Source organism: Notechis scutatus, chromosome 13 (assembly GCF_049901735.1).
Source record: "Notechis scutatus isolate UNSWTSFEM ecotype Mainland chromosome 13, rNotScu1.2, whole genome shotgun sequence".
Lineage (NCBI taxonomy): Eukaryota > Metazoa > Chordata > Lepidosauria > Squamata > Elapidae > Notechis > Notechis scutatus.
Window position 1 is genome coordinate 4,971,032 of NC_142021.1, and position 23,798 is coordinate 4,994,829.

A 23,798-nucleotide genomic window follows, 5' to 3' on the forward strand; every position below is an offset into this window, starting at 1 on the left:
TTGTGTTTGTTGGAGGGAGAAACGAGAGGCCGGCTTTGGCGGCGGCGCAAATGTGGTCAAGATTGGAGCGGAACATCTAACGCGATTAGCTTTCCTAACACTGCATTTTTCGAAGCGAAGGCTAAGAGCTCTTCGGCGCCAGGGGGCTGAAAGCCGTGCAGGAAACCGGCCCTGAGGATCATTTCCACCCCACAAAATATCTCCCCTTCCCTCCCGGTCGCCTTGAAAGAAGCCGCGGGGCCAGACAAACAAACTCACACAGACAATTAAGGCTAGACTGGATGTTGTTACCGACGACTTGACATTACAGACCCAGCGATCCAGAACACTACAAAAAACCCGTCTCTCTATCTCTATCTCTTTCTCTTCTCTCTCTCTTCTCTTTCTCTCTTCTCTTTCTCCCTCCCTCCCTCCCTCCTCTCTTTCTTTACCTCTCTCTCTCTCTCTCTTCTCTTTCTCTCTTCTCTTTCTCTCTTCTCTTTCTCCCTCCCTCCCTTCTCTGTCTCTTTACCCCTCTCTCTTTCTCTTTCTCTCTTCTCTTTCTCCCTCCCTCCCTCCCTTCTCTCTCTCTTTACCTCTCTCTCTTTCTCTCTCTCTTCTCTTTCTCTTTCTCCCCCCTTTCTCTTTCTCTTTCTGCACACCACACTTTTTCTTTCTCTCTTTGCCTCTTTCTCTGTCTTTTCCTCCCTCCCTTCTTTCTCTCCTGTCTGTCTCTCTCTCTCTCTCTCTCCACACCACACTCTTTCCCTGTCTCTCTTCTTTCTCTTTGCCTCTTTCTCTTTCTCTCTCTCTCTCTCTCTCTCTCTCTCCCTCCCTTCTATCTGTTTCTCTCCTCTCTGTCTCTCTTCTCCCCCCACCTCTCATTCACACATACACACGTCACACAGTCTCTCTCTCTGCATCCCATCTCGGTGTCTATATTTTTTTCTTCGCTTGAAATTACTGGGCCACGAAGGGAAGGAAAAGCGTGGGGCATTCCTCAACACTCCCCCCCCCCCATATATTATTGGGTTTCTAATTCTAACCGATTCGTTTCACACCCTTGAAACGGGGTTGAGGGGGTCTCCTCGCTGGCGGGACCCAAGATGGGGAGGGGACTCCTTCTCCGAAAATACCCTTCACGACCCTAAGAGCTTTTATAAAGTTGACCCGGAAGAGAGCTGGGTCTCTAATGGCTGAGAAGTTCAGGCGGTTTTCCAGGCTGCAAGTGGAAAAGGATTTGTTAGGGACTTTTTTTGTGTGTGTGTGTGTGTGTTTTGGGAACTCCTATTCCGGAGAAATGGTCTGGTTAAGAACTAAGCAGGTGCTACCCTAGTGGGCTTCTGGGGTCTCAAGCGAGAGGACTGTGGTATTGTGTGAAAGGGCAGATGGGTGGCTCAAGGTGTAGATTTTGAGGGCTGTATGTTCAAAGAAGAAAGGCAGTTCCCTCCAGAGACCCAGAGGCCTTTGAATTAACTGGGCATTTAACTGGGCATCCTCCTCTTTCCCCCCTTTTCATGTCCTCCCTCCCTCCCTCCTTCCCTCCCTCCTTCCTTCCTATTTATCCCTTTTTCATATCCTTCCTTCCGTTCCCTTTTCCTTCTCATATTCCTTCACTTTTTTCTTCCTTCCCTCCCTCCTTTCCTCTATTCTCTTATCTTTTTTCTTCTCGCTCCTCTTTTTTCTCTCTCTCATGTTCTTTCCTTTTTTTCTTCCTTCCCTTCCCTTCGCTCCTGTCCAGGCCTTAGCTCCGACACCAATACCACAAAGTTCGCTTAGTTTTCCATCGATTTCCCCTCTCCAGCCCCAACAAACTAGTGGACCCCTTTTGCCCATGAACAATAAACCTCCCTAGGGATTTCAGCCCCGATGCGGGAGGATTCAGCATCTCTCCTCCCCCCTCACATCTCAGTTCACTTTCTCGGCAGAAGCGAAACCCTTCTCCTAAATTACAAATCTAGATTTAGGGAAGGCTCCGACGGCGCGAGAGACCGTAAACGCGTCTTTCCTCCCCCATCCCACCCCAAACCGCCTACCCTTCTGTGCAAAGCTTTAACGAAAGAAGAAAGGAAAAGGATACGCTCCTTTTTCAGGGAAAGTAACATTTAAAAAAGAAAGGAAATACTGTCTGTTTTCAAAGAGGCTGGTGGAAATCGTCGCATCACGGACTTATGGTGTAAAAGCAGGGGTCCCCAAACTTGGCCACTTTAAGACTTGTGGACTTCAACTCCCAGAATTCCCCAGCCAGCCATGCCTGCTTCCCCCCCCCTCTCTTTTAATCTCCCAAAGGGGAGAGAGATTGCAGAGGAAGGGATTACAAGAGAGTAAACTATTCTGGCTGAAGAACTCTGAGAGTTTTTGACTTTTGAGAGTTTTTTGACACCCTGAGAGTGTCTACAAGTCTTAAAGTGACCAAGTTTGGAGACCTCGGATCTATTCAAGGAAGCCTAGGGAAGTCTGGAGAAAGTCCAAAGAAATCACACACACACACACACACACACCCAAAAAAATGCGCGTGGGAAGCCAGGACTCCCTCCACGCTCGGCGGGTGGCTTTATTTCATTTAAAAAATAAAAATAAAAAGTCGGAAGAGCGCCGAGTCCAGCAAGATGACTTATTTGGAGGGGCTTACGGCCCTCCAAGGCTGGGTGGGGGAGGAGAGGTGGCAAGAGCCAGGGGCCGCTGGAGGGCACCCGGTTGGGGACGAGTCCTCGACTCTCATTCCCAACGGGAAGTTTTTGTTTCTCCAGCTTACACCCCGCCGTCTCCTCCTCTCCTCTCCTCTCGCTCTCCACGGGCCCCGGCTGTGGTTCCCGAGTTAGGCCTCCGAGGAGCCTTCCTTGGCTCGCGGTGTGTAAACTTCCGCCTGGCGGGAATGTCCTCTGGAGCTAAGCCCCCTGGAGACCGAGCCGCTTGGAGGGGAGGCTGCGCTAATCTCGGATCAAAAGCGGGAAGGTGCGAAAGCGGCTTGGCGTCCCCTCCTCCTCGCCGGGCCCTTTTCACCCACTCCCACCCTCCCCGTGTCCCCGCTTAGGATAAATCTATCCTGGCGCCGACTGCGCGCTGGATGATTAATTCGCGAGCAAACAGAGCGAGCGCGAAGGAAGGGGAAAATAAAAAAAAGAAAGAAAAGGCGCGGGGGAGAAAGCCGCCGGCTCAGCCATATAAGTTAAATATTGGCCAGCGCTTGCAACTCCTCGCTAGCCTTAGCCCGGCCGGCTGGGGAGGAGGGAGAGAGGGGAGGTAGACTTAACGGAGGAGCCTTGGCCTGCATATTTAAAGAAGGGTAAGGGGCGGGGTGGGGAGCATGAAAGGAAAGCGAGAAGATGAGAGAAGGCGATTAAGGGCCTGGAGACTAAACCATAGTATTGTACCCTATGACTATCACGAAGTGTTGTACTTGATGATTCTTGACTCTTGACGAATGTATCTTCTTTTACGTGCACTGAGAGCATTTGCACCAAAGACAAATTCCTTGTGTGTCCATTCACACTTGGCCAATAAAGAATTCTATTCTATTCTATTCTATTCTATTCTATTCTATTCTATTCTATTCTATTCTATTCTATTCTATTCTACTCTACTCTACTCTACTCTACTCTACTCTACTCTACTCTACTCTATTCTTATTGTACCCTATGGCTATTATTAAGTGTTGAACCTTACGATTCTTGACTCTTGATGAATGGATCTTTTCTTTTATGTACACTGAGAGCATTTGCACCAAAGACAAATTCCTTGTGTGTCCAATCACACTTGGTCAGTAAAGAATTCTATTCTATTCTATTCTATTCTATTCTATTCTATTCTATTCTATTCTATTCTATTCTATGCTATGCTATGCTATGCTATGCTATGCTATGCTATGCTATGCTATGCTATGCTATGCTATGCTATGCTATGCTATGTTCTATTCTGTTCTGTTCTGTTCTATTCTATTCTATATTTCTATTCTGTACTATACTATTCTAATTCTTATTATACCCTATGACTATTATTAAACGTTGTACCTGATGATTCTTGACTTGTCGAAGGTATCTTTTCTTTTAGGTACACTGAGAGCATTTGCACCAAAGACAAATTCCTTGTGTGTCCAATCACAATAAAAGAATTGGCCAATAAAAGAATTCTAACTATCCATATATTATGAAGAACGATGGGAGGAATTGGGGGTGGCCAATCTGGAGAAAAGAAGGACCAGGGGTGACATGATAGTGTTTCAGTATTTGAGGGGCTGTCCCAAAGAAGGGGGGGGGGTGTCAACTTATTTTCCAAAGCACCAGAAGGCAGGAGAAGAAACAATGGATGGAAACTAATCAAGGAGAAAAGCAACCTAGACCTAAGGAGGAATTTCCTAACAGGGAGGGCAATTCATCAGTGAGAATGGTTTGCCTTCACCTTCACCGTTCCACCAGAACTGAAGAAGCTTCTTGGATGAGAAGTGAAACGTCTTCAAGCAAAAACAACTGGACAATTGGCAACTGGACTTTCCAGTTTTTTTCTTTTGAAGACATTTCACTTCCCATCCAAGAAGCTTCTTCAGTTCTGGCGGAATGGCCATTTCCCCAGCGTTCCACCAGAACTGAAGAAGCTTCTTGGATGGGAAGCGGAAACGTCTTCAAGCCAAAACAACTGGCCAACTGGCAACTCTGGTGTTTCTTCGAAGTTGTTTCGCTTCCCATCCAAGAAGCTTCTTCAGTTCTGGTGGGACGGCCATTTCCCCGCCCCGTTCTGCCAGAACTGTAGAAGCTTCTTGGATGAGAAGGGGAAAGGTCTTCAAAGAAAAAGAAGGAAGTCCAGTTGCCTCTGGGGTGGGGGGGGGAACACCTTTGGGACATTCCTAGCATCATTGCCTTCTCCAATGAATTCACACGCATAACCAGTAAATCAGATGTTGTCTTGTGATTTTTAGCTTCTAGGGACGTGCCTGGTTTTACACGATTTAACACCTCTCTGTTAGTTACTCTAGCTGTCCAGGGCATATGCAGTAATTCACACCCAACACCACAGTTCAAAGGCATCGATTCTCTTTCGATCAGCCATTCTTAGAATCCATAGCTCTCACGGCCATCCATCATTACAGGGGAAGACTGTTGCTCTAATAATGCATCATTTTAGCAGAAAATTCTCACCCCTGCTAGCCAACCTTATGACTTCTACATCTGCTCCAAGGACAGTCTGTAAGCCACAGGCCTTCTGATTTATTTCTTTTTTGGTGGTGGTGGTGGCAGTGGGGAAACTCAGCCCCAATTTATCTCAGAGGGATTTGCCTTGGAGCACTCTTCCTTAGAAACCATGCCAATCGCTTTCAAGCCATCTTTGCCATATATAGTCACGGGGGAGGGGGGGAATTCAATGGAGGGCTGCTATGATTTTTAAAAAAAACAGGCCTGCAAGGAGTAGCTAAGTTTTCCCCACATCTGTTAGGGGCTTTGTTATGGCGATGGGCTTTTCTTTCAAGTATTCCAAGCATTCAAATGCTTTTGCTTTTGTCCATTAAGGGTTATTCCTGTAGGGAATTTATTGGCCCCACCCTCCTCTCTGTTTCTCCCTCTCTCTCCAGTGCCTGCCTGCTATCTATCTATCTATCTATCTATCTATCTATCTATCTATCTATCTATCTATCTATCACATAACTATATTTAAGTATCATCTGTATGCCTATCATCTATTTGTGTCTGTCTGTCTGTCATCTATCTATCATCTATCTATCTATCTATCTATCTATCTATCTATCTATCTATCTATCTATAATTATCTATATCTAATTATCATCTGTCTGCCTATCATCTATTCATGTCTGTCTGTTGTCTGTCTGTCTATCTATCTATCTATCTATCTATCTATCTATCTATCTATCTATCTATCTTCTACATATCTATCTTCTCTATCTATCTTCTCTATCTATCTATCTTATCTATCTATCTTATCTATCTATCTATCTATCTATCTATCTATCTATCTATCTACATAACTATATTTAAGTATCATCTGTCTGCCTATCATCTATTCATGTCTGTCTGTCTGTCATCTATCTATCTATCTATCTATCTATCTATCTATCTATCTATCTATCTATCTATCTATCTATCTATCTTCTACATATCTATCTTCTCTATCTATCTTCTCTATCTATCTATCTTATCTATCTATCTTATCTATCTATCTTCTCTATCTATCTATCTATCTATCTATCTATCTATCTATCTATAATTATCTATATCTAATTATCATCTGTCTGCCTATCATCTATTCATGTCTGTCTGTTGTCTGTCTGTCTGTCTATCTATCTATCTATCTATCTATCTATCTATCTTCTACATATCTTCTCTATCTATCTTCTCTATCTATCTTATCTATCTATCTATCTATCTATCTATCTATCTATCTATCTATCTATCTATCTATCTACTTATCTATCTACTTATCTATCTGTCTATCTATCTATCTATCTATCTATCTATCTATCTATCTATCTATCTACATAACTATATTTAAGTATCATCTGTCTGCCTATCATCTATTCATGTCTGTCTGTCTGTCATCTATCTATCTATCTATCTATCTATCTATCTATCTATCTATCTATCTATCTATCTATCTATCCTCTCTCCCTCCTCCCTCTCCCCTGTCTGTTCTTCTCTCTCCTACCTCTCCCCCTCTTTCCTCTCATTCTTCAGTGTCTGCCTGCCTGCCTGCCATCTGTCTGTCTGTCTATCTTCTACATATCTATCTATATCTAACTATCATCTGTCTGCCTATCATCTATTCACGTCTGTCTGTCTTGTCCGTCTATCTATGTTCTCTCCCTCCCTCCCTCTCCCTCCCTAAATTCCAAAGATTTCATGACAACTTGGGATATAAAAAAAAAAGTGGAAAAAAAATGAGAGTGAGAGCGGATGAATGAGAAGAATCCGTTCCCAAACAAGAAAGCAGGACTTCTCAGGATCTATTGCAAGAAAGACAAAGTATGCATCTGTCTGCTTGTTTACCAGTTCAGGGCTCGTACAGACTCACCCTTCAGGCAAGGAATGACAAGGTTGAATTTCAGCTTTGAAAATATGGCAGTAGGGTGCTACTTACTTGCTTCTCAGTCTTCCTCTAACAAGTATAACCGAGTGTTGATCCCAGTGTTTTTCCCCCCCTCCCATACAACACATCTTGCGTGTTGGTTTGGTGCCCATAAAGTCATAACAGAAGAACAGAGTTGGAAGGGACCTTAAGAGGTCTTTTAGTCCAACCCGCTGCTTAGGCAGGAGATTCTATACCATTCCAGACACATGGCTGTCTATTCTTTTTTTTTAAAAAAAAAAAAAAAACCTCCAGTGATGCAGCACCCACCATTTCTAGAGGCAAGCCATTCCACTGGTTAATTGTTCTCACTGTTAGTAAATTTCCCCATAACTCTTAAGTTGCACCCAAAGGGAATTTTGGCCTTCCTCAGCTGCACACAAAGGTGCAGACACCTTTCATCATGATGTTAAATATAGTTAAAAAGCAGACTTGGGTGCCACCATGATGAGAGAGCCAGCAGGAGCCATGGAGCTTGGGTGTGTGCCAAAATTGGCAGGAGGGCAGATGGAATGTGGTGATTCAAATGCAGTCCTTCTTGCACATGAATCTCACACACAGTCACGCAAAGGGGTGGGGCTTGCTTCAGTCCTGCCATTTGGCCTGACATCTTTTATTAGCATTATTCAAGTCAGAATAGAACTGGAAAGGACCTTGGAGGTCTTCTAGTCCAGCCCCCTGCTTACCATTTCAGACAAATGGCTGTCCAATCTCTTCTTAAAAGCCTCAACTTCTGGTGGCAAGCTGTTCCACTGGTTAATTGTTCTCACAGTTAGGAAGTTTCTCTTTAATTCCAGATTGCTTCTCTCCTTGATTAGTTTCCATCCATAGTTTCCAGTCTTGCTTTCTGGTGCTTTGGAAAATAAGTTGACCCCCTCCTCTTTGAGGCAGCTCCTCAAATGTTGGAATACTGCTATCCTGTCACCCCTAGCCCTTCTTTTCTCTCGACTAGCCATACACAAATCCTACAACCATTCTTCAGATGTTTAGTCTCTAGGCCTTCCTTCCTTCTCCTTCACCTCCTCTTCCTCCCCACCCCCCATTTCTAGCACCTGCAAGAAAACAACCAATCTCAGAGAGTGCCAAAGACCCCTCCATAGTACATGCAATATTTGGTGGGTGAAGTAGCTGCTATTCTGGCCACACAGAAAATGTTGGCTCATAAGCTAAGCCAAAGGATTGACTTTCCATCAGCTACCCAACCAAACAATAACAACTCAGCTTAATCCTCCTGTGAAGATAGGAAGTAGGTCTTTAATTGGGTCAACTGACCATGGCCATTAATTCCCTATGCAAGCATCACCTTATCTCCATTCCGATGGGGTGTAGCTATGGAAACATCCCAATTCCCTGCTAGCCTTGCATGTGCTGTAGTGGTGAAGATGTTGGTCAAGGAGTTGGATCACCCAGAAGGTCTCTAGATGAGTGGGCCCATCCCTCCCTCTCTTGACCAAGAACTCCAGTGGAGTACAGAACAGAATAGAATAGCAGAGTTGGACCCTTCCTTGGAGGTCTTCTAGTAGTCCAACCCCCTTCTAGTAGTTCAACCCCCAGACAGGAAACATTGCAGACAAGCTGTTGTCCAATCTCTTATTAAAAACCTCCAGTGTTGGAGTACCCACAACTTCTGGAGATAAACAACATTTGAGAAGAAACGGCCTGATGGTGGAAGAAGGAAAACCCATCTCTAAAAAAATGCTACGATTTGATGGCCTCCAAATGTTCTGGACTTCAGTTCCCATCATTCCTCCTAATAATACATATTGGGTATGGGTGTTGTTGGGAATATTTGAAGAATTACTCTAAAGATACTACCATCGACTAAGTACTTTGGTTTGAAATAATCCAGCCTACTTGACTATTCGTTAACCATGTCCACTTTCTTAGTTGACTCCAAAGTGATCATCCCTTCTTTTCTTTAGCGAAGGAATCTCTTTTTCTTGTCCACCTCCTTGGATTTTGCCTTTTACATAGCTAAACTAATCCCTTCTAAAAAGAATTGCAGGTTCTATGGAGGATCCATGACTTGAGCATCAAAACAAACAAACAAACCCAAGAAAAGAATCCCATCCCACTTTTAGGATGCTGAGGCGATCTCCGAAAGACCACAAAAAAATCAAGCTGGAAAAAGTAATTGCCCAACCGATATATTTCTTTCCTAGATTTATGTCTTGAAACATGGTCATAAGTCACTTTTTCCAGTTTGCAATTAAGCAAACTGTTGTAAGCCGAGAACTCCCCATGGGCAACACACATCCTCCCACAGTAACAACTCTGAGAGGGAGCTGGTCTCAATAAAACAATCAGCAAGTGGTTTTTGGCTCTGGCTGAAAATGAAGTTGAACCTAGTCGAATCTTTGCCATATCTAGTCTCAAACCTTCTCCACTACTCATCCAGTTTTATAATATAAAGAAGATGTTGAGACTCTAGAAAGAATGCAGAGAAAAGTCAGAAAGATGATTGGGAAAAATGGAGGCTAAAACATACGAAGAACAGTTGCCAGAACTGGATATGTCTAGTTTCATCAAAAAAAAAAAAAAAAAAGGACTGTAGAGTGACATGATAGCAGTCTTCCAATATTTGAGGGTCATGTTGGAAATCAAGTCACTTCAAAGGAAGAAGATGAAGCAGTTGAACTGAACTAGAGGAGGTACGGTTTAGGTCTTTCAAGAGGAGTAAAAGAATGTTGAGGATGTTCTCACAGTTTCAAAATAAGCCTGAGGGTGGAGGTGGGGAACATAATGACTTTGTAGAGCTACCACTCCCAGCTGCCTCAGCCATTATGGCCAAAGGTGATGGATGTTTGGAATTGCCATTCACTAACATCTAGAGAACTACAGTTTGCCCACCTTCATCGGGACATAGAACCTCCCCTGAACATGTCCTGCTTGTATCAGAGAGATGGATGGCCCTCTTAGCCCCATGGAGATAACTCTGAGAAGAGACCTGTACTTGCCATTACTCAATCAACTATTTCAATCATAGGAGGGGCCTTCTCCATCCTTGGGTGTGCCAAAAGAATTGGACTTCAACTCCCACAATTCCTGTTGGCCTCATTTCCTGGGGATGTGAATCTGTACAGGCTGACAAAGAGACGCGCAGATTTAGGGTGACTCTTTAGACCCAAATGTGCAAGTACACCTCGTGTGCAAATACACCCCGTAGGCTTTTGAAAGAAGGCAGGTCTTTCTCCTAGAAGTGAGGCTGCACAGATGGGCCAGTGATTCTCCTGAAATGTGCAGAGATGAATCTGTTTCCAAATTAGGAGTCAAAATGTCTCACCAACTCTCTAGCCCATATATTACACACTAATTTATTTGCTTCTGTTCCTTAAACGTCAGCTGAACCACTTTCTTAAGCAAAAATAGATTGGATTTCTTAAAGGCACATATTTGAGCACTTGGTGTAGCGTTTTTAAGATTCACGAGGCCTAAAATTACTTGGGGTTTGGACCAAATACTGACACTAAATAGGGAACTATTAAAGTTGCGGGAAATGATCAGCTGTATTTAATCAATTTAATATAATTTAATGCAAGCTTAGCTTTAAATTCTTTATCCTGGGCCTGGTTACATGTTTGGAACAGAACGCCTGGTAAATTTCTCAAAGACTTAATGGAGTCCCTCAACTAGAAGCTATAATTGGTTTCTTTAGTTTTGGCTCCAATGCCAGTAAGAACTTGGCTATCATTAAAGTAAAACATAGCTTAGTGCTGTATATCCAACCAGCCATTGTAGTTAATGAGTTTTCCTAATGTAACTATGTTATTCTACAATAGAAAAAGCTAAAGAATATTGTGCTGTTCTACAACCTATGGGTTTATTGTTTCATAACCTTTGTGGGACAGAATTCACCTTTTTTCAACCCTTGGAAATGGTACGGAAATGGTTTAACATATACGTATATTGGGATTTTCTTTTTGGAATTCTACCAATTAGTCAACAAAAGAATAGCTGATTCCCATCCTCCATTTTTCTGAGAATTTAGTCTTGAAGGTAAAAAAATGCTAAGGTTGACTCCCACAGTTATCCAATAATGGTTAGACTTTCCTTCACTAAGTTCCTAGAATGAGTGACACACAATTGATACATTCGATAAAATAAATGAGTAGAGTAGAGTAGAATAGGGAATAGAGTAGAGTAGAGTAGAATTGGGAATAGAGTAGAGTAGAGTAGAGTAGAGTAGAGTAGAGTAGAATAGAGTAGAGTAGAGTAGAGTAGAGTAGAGTAGAGTAGAGTAGAAGCAGAGGTCTCCAACCTTGGCAACTTTAAGACTTGTGGACTTCAATTCCCAGTTAAGTCCACAAGTCTTAAAGTGGAGTAGAGTAGAGCAGGGCAGAACAGAACAGAACAGAACAAATTTGGGAAGAAGTGATGAGCACTCCCATGTGGGATCTTATAAGTCTGCCTGACTTCTGTGAAGTTGTTTCAACTCCTGGTGGCTACACAAACACATTAACTCTGTTGTCTCACCAGCAACTTGCCAGCCCAATGGCTCATCCATTTGGTCTCTTCTCCAAGCTGAAACAGGTCTGAATCTTTGATGGGGGCGGGGTCTTCGATTTCCTTGCAGATATTTCATTACCAAACTAGGTAACCTCATCAGTTTCCAGTGAGGGTGTTACATAATTGGGCAATGAAACGTCTGCAAGGAAACTACCCAGCTCAGAGAGCACCAAGGCCCCACTCTTCAACCCCGAACTATGAATATTCTCTTCTATTCTCTTCATAGTCTTTAATTTTTTTTTTAATTGGCCCAAATTTGCTTGGTATTGCCAACTCTTTTGTGGTGAGGTTGCCTCTGCCGTCTCCCTCAGCTAAGAGAAGCCTGTAGTCTCATCAGAACACCCTGTTTGTTGGAGGAAAAACCAGGGATTTGAGTCATCTAGGAGGCACAGGCTGTTCTCCACAGATCCCCAACCTGCACCTTCAGCGCTCCCTGTGACCCCTCCTGGATCAATTTCTTTCATCTTCAAAGACCTTGATGATTATGACTGTTGAAGACAGATGGCTAGGGAAGATATGAAGACTGGAAGCTAACCAAGAAGGAGTCTATCAAGAAAGAAAACTTCCAATCTTCCTTCACACAAAATAGATGTACATCAACCCACCTGTGGCCTTCGGCATCCTTAGGTGAGATCCTTGGAGACCAAAAGAGACACCCTGTCTATGAATGTGAGTTACAAGAACTCCTTGAGTTCTTCTAACCAAAGAAGCTTTTTTTATAGAAAGGCCTCCATCCTTATAGTATTGAGGATTAAATTCACTGATGGGTCTTTTGGCCATCAGTCATTTCCCCCCTCTTCTTAAAATTCTTTTGTCTTCCTTCTCTTTCATTGCCCCTTCACTCTGTTATGGAGTAGAATAGAATAACAGAGTTGGAAGGGACCTTGGAGGTCTTCTAGTCCAACCCCTGCTTAGGCAGGAAACCCTAGACCATTTCAGACCAACAGTTGCTCAATCTCTTTATGTTCATAAATGATACAACATTCACAGATCTGGTGTTCATCAACTTTGTTCATACTATATCTCCCAGATCAAATCCTATGCATTCCTGCTAAAATGCATTGCTTTGAAAGAATACTCCTAGCCCAAACACTTGAACTCTTCATATTTCTTATCTGAGGGACTGTAAAAAGTGAACTATAATATAAATGGTTATTTATGAACTTCATCCATATTCAAGTTTCCACCAAGCTGTGTGCCTTACAAACACATGTGAACCACCGAAGGCTTTGAAAAGAAAAAAATTGAGTTTAAGATGAATTATATCTCACCCCTCTCAAATATATTTTCTGGAAATCCAGCTCAGTGAGATTGCCAAGTAAGTGTGCAGAGAGGAAATCTTTTCAAGCCAATGATTTTAGAAGGATTGCAGTGAAATTGGCATTTTCTCCCTGATCAAAGCTAGCGTGATAGGTCAAAAAGAAAAATGAGGACGGTGTTTGCTTGTTTCCTTATACTGTAGCTAATCGCAAATCCCATGCAAACAAAATTATGCTCTAAAACTCCATATAAGGGTGCAGGATAATTTTTCTTTCTTCCTAAATCTCATAAGAGCCCTCAGAAATTATCTAAGGTGAGGTGACTTGGTGCTTCCTGAGCTTGGTGGTTGTCTTGCAGATGTTTCATTACCCAACTAGGTAACATTATCAATGCTAGAAGGGAGGGGGTTTGAGGAATGGAGGAAAAGAGAGAAGAAGAGGAGGAGGAGGAGGAGGAGGACTGTGGGGTCCTTGGTGCTCTTTGAGCTTGGTAGTTTTCTTGCAGACGTTTCATTACCCGACCAGGTAATATCATCAGTGGTGGAAGGAAGTAGGGTTTGCAGAGAGGAGGAGAGAGGAAGGGGAGTGGGAGTGGGAGAAGGAGGAAGACCTTTGTCCACTCTGACCTTGGTGGGTTTTTTTTTTTTTTTTCAGACGTTTCATTACCCAACTAGGTAAAATCGTTAGTGCTAGAAAGGAGTTTGTGGAGAGGAGGGGATGATGATGATGATGATGATGATGATGATGATGATGATGATGATGATGATGATTATTATTATTATTATTATTATTATTATTATTATTATTATTATTATTATTATTATTAAATACTCTGTAGTGTGATTGTGATGTGTTGTTTGGGGCACTGTGCTGGAGTAGCTTTCAAATTTCATTGTATTCGTGGAATGCAATGACAATAAAACCTATTCTACTCTACTCTACTCTACTCTACTCTACTCTACTCTACTCTACTCTACTCCTATTCTATTCTATTCTATTCTATTCTATTCTATTCTATTCTATTCTATTCTATTCATTCCATTCCATTCCATTCCATTCTATTCTATTCTGTGGGGTCTTAGTTGCTCTCTGAGCTTGCTGGTTTTCTTGCAGATGTTTCATGACCCAAACTAGCATGGTGATGTTAGCTAGTTTGGGTCATGAAACGTCTGCAAGAAAACCACCAAGTTCAGAGAGCACCAAGGACCCCACAGCTCAACCCTGAGCTACCAATATTCCCCCTTAATAGTCCGCTTCACACTCTACAACCCTTCGGCTTTGTTGAATAAATGTCTCCCTTGCAGCATCTCCCTTTGAACACCTCCTCCTTTCCCTTATCTGTCTTTCAATTTAAGTGACACCCCAGCTTTGTTTTTGTCTGTTTATTCAATTTCTTTTCTTTTTTCTCCCATTGCATCTCCTTTCTTTCCCCTATCGGCCTTTCATTTAAGAGACACCTCCCTTGTTTTTATTTATTTGTTTGTTTATCCAGTTTCCGTAGCTGCCCAACTCAAGCAAATGTGTTTTTTTGCAATTCTAAAGCACTCCCCCTTCCCCCTCCAACCTCCCTCCTCTCCCCACCGATCTAGGAAGTGGGGGAAAGGAAAGATACAAGGCAGAAAAGTAAAGACTTCCTTTCTCTCCCGTAGCCAAAATCTCCTTTAGGACAGTCTTCCTAAACCTGTGATTTTTATTTTTTATATATATATATAGATTTATTTTCCACCCTTTCAGGGGGGAAACGTTGCTTTCAGGGAAAAAGCGGCAGGGTGGATGAAGGGAGAAGAGAGAGCTCAAGTAGACGTTCAGGTTTTGGGGTGATGGACTTTGGATGGAGTTTGCTATTTACAACCTCTTGTTACTTACCACCCAGGCGGAGGTGAGTCAATTACAGTTTCTTGAAACAGTTGCACTCAGATCTTGTCAGTTAACCTTCCTGGGCCCAATGAGGGCTTCTTTGCTATTCTTTTCCATCACCTTTCTTATTTATTTTATTTTCTTTCCTACTTCTCCCCTCTTCCTGTACCTTTTTTCTTGGTGCTTGAATGTTGGGTGAGGATCAACATCAGCTACCTTTTTTCTTCTAAAATGATAAAATTTTGGCTCATGGGGACATGACAACCTATAACATTTGTATCTTCTCTGTAAGAGATATACTACAGTCTTGTAATAGCCTCCATGTTGAATCTTTCTTTCTTTCTTTCTTTCTTTCTTTCTTTCTTTCTTTCTTTCTTTCTTTCTTTCTTTCTTTCTTTCTTTCTTTCTTTCTTTCTTTCTTTCTTTCTTTTCTCTCGTTCTTTCTTTTTTTCTTTCTTTCTGTCTCTTTCGTTCTTTTCTTTTTTTTTCTTTCTTTCTTTCTTTCTGTCTTTCTTGTCTTTCTTTCTTTCTTTCTTTCTTTCCTTTCCTTTCTTCCTTTTTTCTTTCTTTCTTTCTTTCTTTCTTTCTTTCTTTCTCTTCTTCTTTCTTTCTTTCTTTCTTTCTTTCTTTCTTTCTCTCTTCCTTCCTTCCTTCCTTCCTTCCTTCCTTCCTTTCTCGCTGAGTCCTTTGTTAACTCTTTTTTCTTTCTTTCTTTCTTTCTTTCTTTCTTTCTTTCTTTCTTTCTTTCTTTCTTTTTCCTTTCCGTCCTTCCTTCCTTCCTTCCTTCCTCTCTTTCTCTTTCCTTCCTTCCTTCTTTCTTTCCTTCCTTCCTTCCTTTCTTTTCTCCGTGAGTCCTTCCTTTGTCCTAACTTCCTTCCTTCCTTCCTTTCCTTTCCTTTCCTTTCCTTTCCTTTCCTTTCCTTTCCTTTCCTTTCCTTTCCTTTCCTTTCCTTTCCTTTCCTTTCCTTTCCTTCCCCTTCCCTTCCCCTCCCCTCCCCTCCCCTTTCCCCCAGAAAAAAAGAAGAAAAAAATCCCCCAAGGTTTACTTTTCTGAATTAATTTTTCGTTTGGCTTCCTCCCCTCCTCCCCCTGTTTTGTAAAGTCTTTAAAACGTGTAGCTGTTTTGAAAGCACTCTGCTGCCTTTTCAGATCTAAGATTTACGGTCCAGCTACAGAGAGGAGAAGGTCTGGCGCAGGGCAGATAAAACTCAGAATACAAAAGCTGATTTTAATTAAGCATTGAACTACCAGAGTCAGAAACTATACAGAGTCCCCTTTCTAAACATTTCTATCTAATCTAAAGATTAAAAGCGCCGGGCCCCCAATGAATGAATGAACCTCCGACTTTCTCTCTCTCTCCCCCCCTCCTTCCCTCCCTCTCTCTGACACACACACACACACACACACACACAGAAAGAGAGAGAGGGAGAGAGAAAGAGAGAACTCTCAAGGGAATATTTTCTTAAGGAAACGAGAAATATTCCTTGGCTTCCTCAAATCAACTGAGATTTTTCTCTTATGCCTGTTCCTGTTCGTTTGGTACAAGCTTCCTATAAAACAACTAATCAGAATATATGGTGGTTGTTGTTTTTTAAACTGGGTTGTGTTTTGTGATTGAGTAAGCTTCTTGCAACAGTTATTTCAACAGCCTGGGAGAAAGGAAACCTCGACTTTTAAAATAATATTGGCACCAGTAAAAAATAATAATAATAAAAAAATGCAAAGTCGCGTTTATTGCGATCCAAAACCAGGCGCCGAGCAAGCGGTCCCAAACCGGCGGCGCTGGGGGGTGGGGGGTGGAATGCAAAACCTGTGGTTTTTAGCGTCTGGGCACGAGCAGAGCGCTGGGAACGATGAACTCTGTAGTCCGGCCGTTTAGAGGGAGTCTCATTCAGAGGTGGCGCAGCTAGAAAGTCTCCAGGTCTTGGCGTTTAGTATCAAGTTTTGAAGGAATAAAACTCTGAAACAAGATTTATGATGTAGGTGAGCTCAGTGGTGGTTTAACTGGTGGTTTAATTCTAAATTCGCCTTTGCCGGGACTTTTAAAGAAGTTTCTCTCCCTCTCTCCTTCCCTCTCCCTCTTTCATTCTCTTTCTTTCTCTCTCCCACTCTTTCATTCTTTCTCTCTCTTCCTCTGTCTCATTCCCTGTCTCTTTCGCTCTTTCATTTTCTTTCTCTCTCTGCCCCCTCTTTCATTTTCCCTCTTTCATTCTCTCTCTCTCTCTCTCTCTCTCTCATTCCCCCCTCTCCCCCTCTTTCATTCTTTCTTTCTCTCTTTCATTCTCTTTCCCTCTCCTCCCCTCTTTAATTCTCCCCCTTCTTTCATTCTCTCTCCTCTCTCTCATTTCACCTCTCTCCCCTCTTTCATTCTTTCTTTCTCTCTTTCATTCTCTTCCCTGCTCCTCCCCCTTTCATTCTCCCCTTCTTTCATTCTCTCTCCCTCTCTCTCATTTCACTCCTCTCCCTCTCTCATTCCCTCTCTCCCCCCCTCTTTCATCCTCTCTCCCTCTCTCTCATTTCCCCCCTCTCTCTTTCTCCCTCTTTCATTCTCTCCCTCCTTCCCTCTCCTCTTCTACTTTAGCTCTCCCAAAAGATCTATTTTTCCCGAAGAAAAGGAATTGAACGTCCATCTCCAATACAAAAAGGCGCTCATCCCAATCAGAATTCTCTTTCCCCTTCCATCTTCGGGGTGTTTCCGGGAATCTGCGGGGGGACGGGGACCCTGGACGGCCTGCTATCGGCAACCCCACTCCTCGACCCTGTTTTACGGGGCCTGGGTGGGGTGGGGGTGGGGGTGCTGATCTCAAAAGGCTTCGCTTCTACGACCCACGGCTGGCCCGGTTTTTGGAAGCCAGGCGCGTTTTTCGGGATGGCTTTTCGCGGAGCCAAGCGCGCCGGGCTGCAGCCGAAGGGGAGCTGGGAGATCCTCCGGCCTTCCTCCCTCGTGGGGAAAGCAAGAAGGGGGAGTTCATGAACGTCTGGAGGGCGCAGCCCCGCTCGGCCTGCGTGGGGGGAGGGGGGGGGCTCAGCTTCCGCCCACCCAACCCCGGGCCGGGCCGGGCGAAGTCACGGAGGGCGCTGCTGGGCTCGGCGGCAACCAGCCCCTTGGGGACTAGGGGAGGCGGTCGGGCGAGGGGTTCCGGGGTTGGGGCTGATCCCGAAGCCTCTTCGCCCGCTTTCTGGGCGGCGGAAGCGGCGCTCCAGTCGGGGGGGGGGGGAGGAGGGTGGCTGGTTCTCTCCATGGGGGGCGAGCGGGACTGTCTGCTCGGTTTAAAAGTCTTCGAATCTGGTAGTTTCTTTGATGTATTGGAGTGGATCTATGAATAAACAGATATATATATTCTCCCCCCCTCTATTTCTTTTCCTTCCCTTCTCTATTTCCTTCCCTTCCCCCTCCTTCCCTTCTCTTCCTTCTTTCCCTTCCCTTCCCTTCTCCATTTCCTTTCCTTCCTTCTTTCATTTCCCTTCTCTTTTCCTTTCCCTTCTCTTATTTCCTTTCCTTTCCTCTCCTTTCCTTTCCTTCCTTCCTTCTTTCCTTTCCCTTCTCTTCCTTTCCTTTCCCTTCTCATTTCCTTTCCTTTCCCCTCTTTTCCTTCTACCTCCCTTCACTATTTCCTTCCCTTCCCTCTTTCATTTCCCTTCTCTATTCCCTTTCCTTTCCCTTCTCTTATTTCCTTTCCTTTCCTTTCCTCTCCTTTCCTTCCTTCTTTCATTTCCCTTCTCTATTCCCTTTCCTCTCCCCTCCCCTTCATCCATATTTCTTCTCACATTCAGTGTCCAGGACACAGGCAATATCCATACATCTTCATGGAAACATCTGCTGTGTACATGTAGGGCCATAGAGGAAGATTCCCCCCCCCCAAACGAATCAGTCGTGCATAGCTGTCTGCACCTATGTGCAAATAGGAACATGTTTTATATGCACACTTTATTAATGCGTCTGAGTTGGCATGTTTTGTGTAAGGTTGGGAAGAACCCTCTGCCACTCCTTGGATTCAGATCTTTTGAGGGGAGGGGAGAACAACTGTGCAAATCCTTTTCGGAATTTTATTGTAATTATAGGCCAACATTTCAGGAGTAAAATAGCCTGGATTTGTTTCTATGTTTCCTTCCCTTTTTTTTCTCCGAGGACAAGAGAAAGAAGGGAGGGGAGGGAGGAAAGAATCGAACTCAAGTGTTCTTTTCATCTTCAAACAGTGGTAGCACAAATACCTTTTGCATGCAGTTTACACATTGGTGGAAAACTACTTGGAAGCCCAAATCGAGTTTAGATCACAAAAGCTCCATCTTACTTAAATACTTCACAGCAAAACCGGAAATTTAAAATCCCTTCGTTTATTTGCTATCTTTATTTATGTTCCTCTCTGTCAAAAAAACAGGCCCCTCCTGAAAGGGGAAAAGAAGAGACCCTTTCTGTTTATTTGGGGCTCAGTTCTTGCCGAATTACCAAGAAATTGATGCTACATTTTACTGCTGGGACATTTTATTCCACCTCCCCCAGTCCAGTTGAATCATCTTTCCATCTTCTAATTCTCCTCGGGAGGGAAAAAGGTATTCTTTTCTTTTAAAAGGGGATGCGGGGGAAAAGCAGTAATAATCCGACCAACCATCATAACAATAGAGCCTTGTTCTGTTTTAGTTCGTTCAGGCTTGAGAATAAGGAAATTATTTCCATTTACGGGTTGTTTTTTTTAAAGTTCCTTCATTTCCAATTCGGCTTAAAATAGAAAACCCGGACGCTGTGCTGCAGCCAGCCAAAACATTGTAAAGGACCTCCCCGCCCCCTCGCCCAATTGGTTGTGTGTTTGTGTGTTGTTGTTGTTTTGTGTGTGTGTGTGTGTGTATAAGAGAGACGGGGGTTTAAATCCCCCCATCCCACCGACCCTTTATCAAACCATTAAACCGGCTATCTATGGGAAAAGCAGCGCCGCAGAAATTTCTTTCGGACGCTGCACACTTGCGCACACACGTATTTATACGTATGCCCGTGCGTGTGTGTGTCTGTGTGTTGTAGTGTTATCCTGCCTATATGCAGGAAAGGATGTTGGGGTCTTTTATTAAACCCAGATGAGTTCCCAAGCTTGGCCATAAGGAAAGCATTTGAAATCACACCGCGTGGTGAAACTAAAAAACAAAACAAAAAAACGGAGCCGGCCCCTCTTTCTCTCTTTCTGCGGCGCAGGTGTGTTGTAAATATACAAGCTTTGCTTCAGGAAATGAGACCACTCGGGCGCCTTTCGCCCTGTTTCCTCCGAGCATCCTTCCCGCACCCCGCACCCCCTCTTCCAAGTGGGCGAAACAACTCTCCTCCTCCCCACCGATTCTCACGCGTCCGTGTCAAAGGAAGTGCCCCAGATCCGCGCCACAGTTTGAACCCGTGGCGGCTTGCAAGGAGGCCTCGGCCGGCAGTTGTTCGGAACTGGTCCTCCCATCCCGCGTTGGGCTTTCTCCTTCGGGGGTGGGGGAATAATCTCAGGGGATCCGCCGTTTTAGATCGGCTTCGGCTTGGAGAGATCCAATCGACCCCCGTTTCGGGATTCCTTGCCTTGGAAGAAGCGCAGTGGTGCCTCTCGGAAGGTTTCGAGAGCGGTGGTCAAAATTAAGGGGAGTGGGATGTGTGTGTGTGTGTGTGTTGAAGCTTGGTTTGAACTTGAGGGCTTCGGGGTCAGGCGGGGGCGGGCGTCTGAAGGCATTGCCCGAATCAACACACCTCCCAGGGAGACTCAGTTTAATCATTCCGGCGTTCAGCCGCCAAGCGGGACAGCCCCGTGTCCACACCCAACGTGGTCTCTTGGGGGAGGGGGGGGGGAGAGGGAGGGATGGCTGGATTAGCAAGGTTAGGTTTGTCCCACGCTTTTCTGGAGCGATAGCTCCCCCCTCAACCCTCCCCAAAAACCCGAACTTCCTAGAGCGAGATGATCCTATACGAGAGGTCTCAACGCGCGTCTGACGAGGGCCAGCTAAGTTCCTAAAGCAGCTGTTGATCTCCAAACTTGGCAACTTTAAGACTTGTGGACTTCCAACTCATAAAACGGTTGAATTGTGGAACTCAAACAACAGAGCTGGCTGGACAATTCGGGGAGTTGAAGTCCACAAGTCTTAAAAGTGGCCAAGTTTGGGGACCTCTGCGCCAAAAAGGTTTCCTCTGACTGCAAGGAAATTCAGCGTCCGTCTGACTTTTTACGGGCGACGTTTCCGAACCTTTATTTTTGGGAAATTATTGGGGGGAGGAAGAGGGGTCAGGGAGGAAGAGCAGGTCAAGTTGAAAGGGTTCCGCGGGGAGAGAGTGGCTCCGGGAGCGGCGGGGAGGGTCGAGAAAAGGGCTTGAAGTAAATAAAAATAAAATCGGGGGTGAAGCGAGAAGGACGCTCGGGTTTGCTTCGCGGGTTGTGTGAGTTGAGTGAACGCTGGGAAGAACCTCCCAGAGGCTTCCTAAGTGGATGGTTAAGGAGAATAAATCAGAATATGGCTTGCTGGTGCACAGGTTCCCCTAAGCACCCCAGGGTTGAAGAAACGGTGAAAAGGAGCCAACGCGTAAACTGGACGGGCACAGAAGAATGAAAAGTGCCTGTGTTATAAAAGGGGGCCCGATTGGATCGCGGAGCCCCGCCTTTCCGTTGGCTTCGAAACCTGGGCTGTCACCTTGAAGCCGTTTCGTCCTGACTGCCATTTGCTGATTTGCTGGTGATAAGGAAAGCCTTCGCGCACAAACAAACCTTTCTTCATCCTCTCCCCCCACCCACCCCCGCTTCTGTCTTTTCTCCTTTCTTCTCTTTCTTTTTCTTCTCTCCCTCCTTCACTTTCTTTTTCTCTCTCTCTCTCTCCTCTCTCTCTTATCTTTTCTCTTTCTTCTCTCCCTCCCTCTTCTCTCCTTTCTTCTCTTTCTTTTTCTTCTCTCCCTCCTCACTTTCTTCTCTCTCTCTCTCCTCTCTCTCTTATCTTTCTCTCTTTCTTCTCTCCCTCCCTCTTCTCTCCTTTCTTCTCTTTCTTTTTCTTCTCTCCCTCCCTCACTTTCTTTCTCTCTCTCTCTCCTCTCTCTCTTATCTTTCTCTCTTTCTTCTCTCCCTCCCTCTTCTCTCCTTTCTTCTCTTTCTTTTTCTTCTCTCCCTCCTTCACTTTCTTCTCTCTCTTTCTCTCTCTCCTCTCTCTCTTATCTTTCTCTCTTTCTTCTCTCCCTCCCTCTTCTCTCCTTTCTTCTTTTTTTCTTCTCTCCCTCCCTCACTTTCTTCTCTCTCCCTCTCCTCTCTTTATTTCTTCTTTCTCTATTTCTTCTCTCCCTCTCTCTCCTCTCCTTTCTCCTTTCTTTTTCTTCTCTCCCTCCCTCCCTTTCTACTCTCCCTCACTTTCTTCTCTCTCCCTCTCTTTCTTATCTCCCTCACTTGCTTCTCTCTCTATTTATCTCTCTCTCTATTTCTTCTCTTTCTTCTCTCCCTCTTTTCTCCTTTCTCCTTTCTTTTCTCTCTCCCTCACTTTCTTCTCTCCCTATTTCTCTCTCTCTTTCTTCTCTTTCTTCTCTCCTCTCTTTTCTCCTTTCTCCTTTCTTTTTCTTTTCTCTCTTCCTCACTTTCTTCTCTTCCTCACTTTCTTCTCTGTCTATTTCTCTCTCTCTCTCTCTCTCTCTCTCTTTCTTCTGTCTCTTTCTTCTCTCCCTCTCTTTTCTCTTTTCTCCTTTCTTTTCTTTTATCTTTCCCTCACTGTCGTCTCTCTCCCCCTCACTTTCTTCTTCTTCTTCTTCTTCTTCTTCTTCTTCTTCTTCTTCTTCTTCTTCTTCTTCTTCTTCTTCTTCTTCTTCTTCTTCTTCTTCTTCTTCTTCTTCTTCTTCTTCTTCTTCTTCTTCTTCTTCTTCTTCTTCTTCTTCTTCTTCTTCTTCTTCTTCTTCTCTCTCTCTCTCCACCCCCACACCCCACACCCCCCAATTTGTCTGGCAGCGTTTTTCAACCCACAGGGAGAAATCTCCATAGTGTCCTCTCTCTTTTACACAGGTGAGTGAGGACATTCGCCTCCTCCTTCCATCCACACTGTCCTGGGATTCTGTCTAAGCCCCCCCTCTCCCTCCCCCTCCCCAATCCCTCGCTGGTTAAGGGAACGTGCCATTTGGGGACTTGGCTTGGGAAACTGTGTAGCAGGAAGGGACAAGAGGACTTTAGGATTTGGCTGAAGGGGAGGGAGAGGGAAATCCGGTGGCTTGGAGAGTGGGCAGCGTCTGCTAGCCACAATGGTACATTCCCCACCAGCCCCCAGTAGGAAAAGGAAAGTTTTCCTATTTGGGGGCGGGGGGCGGGGAACTTCCCTGCACTTAAAGGTTTAGACCGTTTGGAGTTTGCTGAAACTGGCACGGGGACTCAATTGTTAAATGATGCCGCCCCCCCCCCCCGCTGGGGTCGAGCTAGAGAAGGTTTTGGCCTGCCAGAAGACCTCCGTTTAGTTCAAATATCAGCTTCTGAATAAAACCGCTGCGACAAAAATATTCCAATATTTGCATCGTTCTTGTGTTTGTCCCTGTCTTGCCTGGAAAATATCTAGAAAATTCCTAGATCGCAGCCTGCGTTGGCGTCCAAACTTTACGGAGGGATGTATATTTATTTATTTATTTTGTTTTAAATATGGTTTTACATTGTGTAAACCGCCTCGAGTCGCCATGGGCGAATAGGTGGCAATATAAATTAAATAAATAAATAAACATTTATTAGGCTGATGAAGGAAGGAGGGGGAGAGGAAGAGGAAGAGGAGAAGGAAGAAAAACGAAGGAGGGGGAGAGGGAGAGGGTAAGGAGGAAAGAAGCATAAAGAAAGAGAGAAAAGAGAAAGGAAAGATGGGAGAGAGGTAAGGGGGGAGAAGGGAGGAGAGAAAGAGAAAAAAAAAGGAAAGAAAAAAGAGAAAGAAGGGAGGGAGGAGAGGGAAAGAAAGAGAAAGAAAGGAAAAAAGGAAAAGAGACAAGAAAGAAGAGAAAAAGAGAGAGAGAAGAGAAGAAAGACGAAAGAAAGAAAAAAAGAGAAAAGGGGAAAGAAAAGCAAAAACTTTGGAAAAGGAAAGGGAAAGGAAGGGCAATAAATATTTCAAAGGACAATCCCAATCCCTCTCAGGTTTCGGACACTCCGAATGACCTCATTTTGCCCTGGCCACGCA

The 23,798-nt window shown here is 44.3% G+C and overlaps 1 long non-coding RNA gene across 2 annotated transcripts in view; it reads left to right on the plus strand.

The window, feature by feature from the left end:
• The window catches only part of LOC148129599 (uncharacterized), a 38,069-nt gene that overhangs the window by 3,275 nt on the left and 10,996 nt on the right, over nt 1-23,798 (plus strand). Inside the window, exon 2 of one of the 2 annotated variants that reach the window (XR_015745258.1) lies at nt 11,868-12,183. The exons of the other annotated variant lie outside the window; for it this stretch is intronic. This is a non-coding gene — a long non-coding RNA (uncharacterized LOC148129599). The remainder of the gene's footprint in view (nt 1-11,867; nt 12,184-23,798) is intronic. 2 annotated transcript variants of the gene reach the window in all.